The sequence below is a fragment of the Carlito syrichta genome, unplaced genomic scaffold (genome assembly GCF_000164805.1).
Source record: "Carlito syrichta isolate Samal-C Ts95f unplaced genomic scaffold, Tarsius_syrichta-2.0.1 Scaffold187729, whole genome shotgun sequence".
In the NCBI taxonomy this organism is placed as follows: Eukaryota; Metazoa; Chordata; class Mammalia; order Primates; family Tarsiidae; genus Carlito; species Carlito syrichta.
The window spans coordinates 5,146-12,586 of NW_007131825.1; the positions used below are offsets into that span (position 1 = coordinate 5,146).

Here is a 7,441-nt window from a genome sequence, read left to right on the forward strand (position 1 = left end):
AAAATGCCTAAAACTATGCCCTTACATATGTAAGGATCTATGTAAGCACAAAGAGCAATTATTGTTATTATTATATTATTAGGATAACCAAAGAATGAGAGAGTTTGCTAGTTTGCCTTTTGCTCAGGAAAGATCTCCACTGAGGTTGATTTAAAAAGCAGAGAAAGTCTTAGCACCCCCTACAGGCCAAAATTGCCAATGTCTGTTTGGACTAAATTCTCAAATGTTTTTCCTCCAGAAAATCTGGTTGTCCTCCTTGAAAAAAGGGTACTGGAAGAAGACATGGGCTTTGGCTTCTCAGCTTTCCTCCCTGCCCCCCAGTCTATCCTCAAGTAAGAAAAAAAGTCTAAGCTTACCAGTAGTTGGGGGTCTTACATTTTCTGGTCTCAAACTGTTCTAAAACAGAGTAAAACTCAGAGGATTCTTTCTTCAAGAAGTCCTGTTTTCTGGTCAAACAGGCTAGTGGCTACCCTTCAATATCCCTGCATCCTATGCAGAGTAGGGGTTCAACAACTGCTTGTTAGGTCCATAATGATCATATTTGGTATTTCTGTTTTCCCTCCTCTTTCTTTAAGTGTTATTCTAAAAGGCCTTCCCCCAGGCTCAATTTTTCCAGAAGGAGACCATAAGATTCAGTACACAGTTTATGACAGAGCTGAGAACAAAGGCACTTGCAAATTTTGAGTTAAAGTAAGAGGTAAGAGTGTACTGCTTATTGGTTTTTTTCTCCTCTTTAGAATAGCTAAGGGAAGCAGGCCCTCAAGCCAGAACTCCCTGAGTGCCCACTGTGGCAGGGAGACCTGCCGGCTTTAAATTAGCCTCTAAGGAGGTTTGGGGAAGTATCCCATCTTAATGCCTGAATTTCATGATACACACCTGCGTAAGATTCAGTGCTGGCAGATTATTTAAGGAGTTCCATGGGACTGGTCTCACAGGAGCCCATAGTTGGCTGTCCCAGCAGAATATTATTTGATATTTTTTTCATCACTGAGCTTGGAGAACAAGCCAAATCTTGCAAGACCTTCTATAATTAGACTGTTAAGGCACCCCTTAGTTTTGGCCACCCGGTTCTTGGTGTTCTAGAACCTTTGGTCTACCTGAAAACAACAACTACAACAAAAACTGTTTTTAAGGATTATTTTTTGCCTCATGGTTTGGGCAGCAAATTTCTAACCATCATTACTCCTTGGGGCTCAACTTCATCTATAACACAAGGGGCTAAACCAGTTGATTTCAGTAGTGTCATTGGTATGGAAGGTGACCATTCCAAGGCCCATCCATTGACCAAATAGTCATCCTTGCCCCCTCACTTATTTCATGTGCTAATGTAGAAGCCCGATTGCAAAACTGGTCCCTCTGCGTCTTCACTTTCCCTGCTATATGGAAGAAAGCTCAGCACTGAGACCCCTCTGGACTTGTGTCCCTACAGTCAAATGCTGTGGTAAACTCAATGCCCCAGAGAATGGTTATATGAAATGCTCCAGTGATGGTGATAATTATGGAGCCACCTGTGAGTTCTCCTGCATTGGTGGCTATGAGCTCCAGGGTAGTCCTGCCCGAGTATGTCAGTCCAACCTGGCTTGGTCTGGCATGGAACCCACATGTGCAGGTATGTACACAGCCCTCTTCCAGCCAGCAGCAAAACCTGAAGACTCCTTGGTTGTTCATTCCAGTACAGGAAGAGAAGGTTTCATTTTGTGAACCTTGAAAAGTTTATTGCCATCTGTGTTCACCAAGTGGGTGAACATAGTCCCCAGATCCCTGCTGCAGCTCAACTTGCCTGCCTTTCTTTGCCTCTGCTTGTCTTCTGATTTCCCCTTCATGTCCTCTAAGGAAGAAGCTTAAGTTAAGAACCTAGGGTCAGCCTTTGGTGACATTATGAATCAGCAAAGTCTGCTGTAGTCATCCTTGTCCTTCCCTTCTACAAGTATAAGGTTCTTATTTACAAAGCCACTATACCACCAAATATGGTATACACCATGTACTGTATATTACATTGTATAGACCATATAATGCCAACTTTGCAGCACTGACTTGAAAGTCATGTAGACCTTGGGTATTTGGATTCTTTCCTCCTATGTAAAATGAGGAAACTAGTATCTCATTCACCTCTTGATTTGTGTAAGGATTAAATCTGGTCATTTGTGGAACAGTGTAATAGAGCAATGCCTGACAGCTCTTATAACTGATGAACAAAAGTTGGACTGGGAAGTGGTAATAGTGTGAAATTTAGACTAGCCAGAAAATTCTGGACATACCTCTTGTTTGTAGACTTCTCTTTTTTTCTAATTTCTTAGTACCTTTTCATCTTTGTTCTTTTCCTTCAGTTCTAGCCTTTCAGAGTTAAAGGTTGGGTGGATGGGGTGGGGGGGCAATGGAGAGAGAGAGAGAGAGAGAGAGAGAGAGAGAGAGAGACAGAGAGAGAGAGACAGAGAGACATACTATTAGGTAAATGCCTGAGGTCTTCACTTTCATATATTGAACTAGAAAGAATATATCCATCACAGACATCCATCTAAGAATTTCATGCCCACAAATCTGGCATTAAAGTGTAGTAGTATCTAACAAGGTTCTAGGCCTGCATGGTCCTATATGGTAGCCATTAGCCATGCATTGCTGTTGAGCTCTTGAAATTAGGTTAGTCTGATGTTTTGTAATTGTAAAATATACACCAATTTCAAAATCTTAGTACAAAAAATATAAAGTGTCTCAATTTTTAATATTGATCACATGTTGAAATGAAATATTTTGGATATATTGGGTTAAATAAAACATATGATAAAGTCATTTTTACCTTTTTTTTGTACTTTTTTGTTAAGGCTACTACAAATTGTAAAATTACATAGTGACTTCCATTGCATTTTTATTAATCAAAACTATCCTAGATTCTGAGCCCCTGGGGCAGGCACTTTGTATCACTCAGTGAAGCATCTCAGTGCTTGACATAGCACTTAGAACATGGCACATACTCAGTGTATGTGGGCTCAATGAATGAATGTGTGAATGAACAAATAATTTAGTGCAAATCCTAAGTTTGAAATATAAACACCAAGATTATAAACCATACATGGAATTTCCTAGTTTTTCTCATTTCTTCACCAGGGCCAGGCCTGTTTGCTTATTTATCTATTAAACATCTTTCATTGACCTTGAGCAGCTGAAATGGTTGTACTTTATTTTACTAAATGGCAGACCTATTATAAAACTTTCTTGTCCCATGTCCTCCATGGGTGTGTTGCTTGCTCTGTGGCCCTCTGTGCCTCACATGACCCTGTGCCTTCTGCGCCAAGGAGGCAGACTTCAGAGAATCTCAGCCATTCCAAAGCCAGCCTGTCCATTGCCCATTCTTACCGTTCTGCTTCCCTGCACCCCTTTCCTTAGCAGATACTATAGTGCTTGGCCCATATACCTTTGAAATTTTCTTTTTTTTCTTGAAATTTTCATTTATGTTCAGAAGGCTAATTACATGGGTCTGTCTTAGTGTCTCTGAGAGCATTGTTTATGGCTATGAAAGCATTGTCAGCCCATATGCAGAGCTGGCTGGAAGTGATAGTTAGTGCCACAGAGGCAACTTTCAATCAATGATGGAGCATTTGTCTTATAAATACTCTAGTTCCTTCAAGTGGGATAACTCTGAGGCATGTATATGCCATCTCTCAAAGTTCCCCAGTGGGAATGAGCTCCAGATGCCTACAGCAGCAGCTTGCCTGAAAACCCACTCTTGCTTTCTTTCCTTCACTGTTTCACTTCCTGATATGAGCAGAATAATGCCCCCCTAAGGATACCCAAATGCTAACCTCTAGAACCTGTGAATGTATTACTTTACACGGCAAAATGGACTTTGCAGATATAATTAAGCTAAGGATTTTGAGATGGGGAGAGTATCTGGGATTATCCAATGGGCTCAATATAATCCCCAAGGTCCTCACATAAGGGAGTCAGAACTGCTGTCAGAGTCAGAGAGAGAGGATGCAAGGAGAGGTTAGAGAGAAGAGAGATTTGAAGATGCTACCTGCTGTCTTTGAAGATGAAAGAGTCACTAGCCAAGGAATGAAGGTGGCCCCTAGATACTGAAAAAGACAAGGAAACAGATTCTACCCTAGAATCTCTACAGGGAACACAAACCTGCCAACACCTTGGTTTTAGTTCTGTGAAACCTATTTTGGACTTCTGACCTCCAGTACTAAAGAGAATACATTTGTGTTCTAAGTCACTATGATTATGGTGATTTGTTACAGCAGCAAAAGGAAACCAATACACTTCTCCACTCCTCTACCGGTGTTTCTTGGGACCACCTCCCAAATAAATGACTTATATTGGAATACTTACCTCAGGGTCTACTTCTTACAACATATGGTTCTGTGTGTCATCACAGGCTATGTTGCGCCAGAACAAGTAGAGGGTTTCTGACCCATGTGACCATTTTTAATTACAGCCATGAATGTCAATGTGGGCGTCAGAACAGCAGCTGCACTTCTGGATCAGTTTTATGAGAAAAGGAGACTTGTCATTGTGTCCACACCCACAGCCCTAAACCTCCTCTACTGGCTGCAGCTGGGAATGCTGCAGGTGAGTCCTCAAGGCAGGGCCAAGATGGGAGGAAGACCTCTTACAGCCAGGGCCCAGCCATTTCACTTAAAGGGAAGGCCAGATTCAGGGTGTAATCAGTTTACTGAGTTTCAGGAACTGGCACTTTAGAGCTACTACCATTCATTTATGGTTCTGAGGCATAAGCTGATTAACATTGACTCTCTAGAGTGAACCCAATCGTTTTCCAACTAACAAGGTTTGTTTGTCTTTACTAATAAGTCTAATTGACATGCTGAATGAGTCTAGCCACAAAAGAGTTCTCATTGCTGAACCTGTCCAGGATATGCCTGGGCTGGAGGAGATCAATCAGTTGTCTGCCCAAAAGGTGGTCCAAAGTATGAGGGAAGTCCAGGTGCCTTAGGCCTCACATCCTTTCCCAGGGAATTTCCCCAACTCTCAGAGACTGACGATTATTTTTTAGAACAGTGGTTCTCAAAGTGTGATCCATAAACCAGCAGCATCTGTATCGCCTGAAAACTTGAAGACATGCTAATTCTCAGGCCCCCTTCCCAGATCTACATTTTAAGCAAGAGTCCCCAGGAGACGCCTAAGCACTCTAAAGGTTCAGGAGAACTTTTTCTAGGAAATGTGCCCTTCTCAGCTGTGTAAATTTCACAGCTACTAAATGAGGCAACCAGCATCTTCAGTGGGGTGTTGGTTGAATAGAAACTGTAGGGACCAAACTAGAAGTTGCTTGTGTTTGTTCTGAAGCTTCTATACAAAAAGAGTGGTCAATTTGACTGAATACTGAAGAGTCTGGATGTGTGCTGTGTCAGGGACATGGTACTGCACATACGTTTTGAGAATATTCCATTCATTTATTACAGTGAATAGAACTAAGTGCTTAGAACAATCTTGGCTTAATCAAAGACTACAATTTACTTCTCATGTCAGCATTAATACAATGAATACCAATAAGTCTTCTCACTTTTCCCATGTACTTGACGGACTGCCCATGTACTCTGAAGAGCCATATAAAATTTTTGTGGGCTCTTTTGATAGGAACCAAATTTATTACATCTTTACCCCCAGTCCCAGTCATTTTTACCTCCCCTTGTATCTCCTTGTCCAAACTAGGGACTTGCTCTTTAGAAAACACAAGCTTACATCTCCCTGTTTTGTGGGAAGGTAGCATTACAGCTTATATTACATGATTGTGCATTTCCTCATCTTTTCTTATTTTATAGAAAAATGAATAAGCTAAACAACTTGATTTTCCTTTCTATCAGCAAACTATGGCCTGTGGGCCAATTTTGGCCCATGGCCAGTTTTTGTAAGTTAACTTTTATTGGAGATAGCCACACTCATTTGTTCGTGCATTGAATAGCTGCTTTTTCACTACAGTGGTAGAGTTGAGAAGTTAGAACAGAGGCCATCCAGACTTGTGAAGCCTAAAATTTGACTGTCTGCCCCTTTACAGAGAAAAAATGTCATCCCTGTTGTAGTCTATCCCATCTCTTCAGATACTTGCTAACTTATCAATAAACTAGTTGGATAAGATATTTTGTAGTAACATGTTTATATGTGACCTCCTTCTTGCAACATTTGTATTTTAACCAGAACCTTCAAGGTAAAGTTTGATTAACTTAGGTGTTTCCATTAGAGTAATAGAAAAGTCTATTTCTACCTTTTTGAACTTTTTTTTCCCTACCATATAGGGATGTTTTCAGTGGAAATGTGGTTAAAAACATTAGGTGTTCTCATAATACAGGGGTTCAAAATTTCTTTTCCCATTTAGATTTCCCATTTTCCAGATTTATCTTATTTGTCTTATGGTAATTTTCTGTTTCCTTATCGCCACTGCTGCTCTTGATGAGTCCTCATGGCACATGGTTGACTGGAAAACATTCTGGAGGCTCTTGCCAAGGACCAGCTTAGAGAACTGGAACCTTGTTCATATCCTTCTTTCTCCTGGGCTTGGGGTGGGGGTCTTAGGGCAGGGGGACATGGAGTGTGAAAATAGGGCAGGGAAGGAAACTCTGGAAATAGTGTATTCTTCTCTCCTTGCAAAGACAAAGTTATAATCCTCTGGGGTGGTCTTGGACACTTTTTAGGAAATTTGACTCATGCAAAGTCTCACCCTGTCTGAAAATACATAGACTTTCATTATGCTTAGGTTTTCAAAATCTTGTTGCCAAGCCATTTCTGCATGATTCTTCTAGGAAGTTATTTAAGTTTTATAACCACTAATTTAACCCCAATTTCTCAACTGTTTTCTGGACAGTTCAGTGTGGGCAAATAAACTTCCAAAGACAGGCCAGTACTGCTTCTGTTAGCTTGTATCTTGACATGTATGTCTCTTTCTTTAACCAAGCTCACACCTCCCTGTTGGGTTTTCTTTTTCTCAGCAAGCACAGTGTGGCCTGGATCTTTGACACATCACTGTGGTGGAGCTGGTGGGTGTTTCCAACCCTCATCGGCAGGATAAGAACAAAGATCATGCCTCCAGTCCTAGCTCTGCAGCTCAGGTAGGGGGATGTTCTGTTCTTAAGTCTTGTCCTCTGTGAATGCACATTTATCTGATCAGGTTCCCTAGTTTCTTTCTATTCAGTATTGAGTTCAAACAAACTTCAATGTTTCATTGCTTTTATTCTGGGAGTATCATGACCATGCTAATTAGCATGTGGTTTTTTTGTCCAAATAAATAATGTAGTGGGTAATTACCGCTGTTGTCTTCTTTCCCCCTCCAAACAAGTGTTTTTGCTTTGCCTGTGTGTGTGTGTGTGTGTGTGTGTGTGTGTGTGTGTGTGTGGTTGGTGGGGAGGGATGGATAGAGAAGGAGAAACTGAAAAAAGGATCTAAGCAAGCCTTGGTCTTATTAGGAGTGCAAGCATTCAACTAGATTTGCCAG

At 41.1% G+C, this 7,441-nt stretch overlaps 1 pseudogene; it reads left to right on the plus strand.

Annotated features, from left to right (window-relative positions):
- LOC103252979 overlaps positions 1–7,058 on the plus strand; it is a 10,100-nt pseudogene extending 3,042 nt beyond the window's left edge.
- Positions 7,059–7,441: the final 383 nt, after the last annotated feature.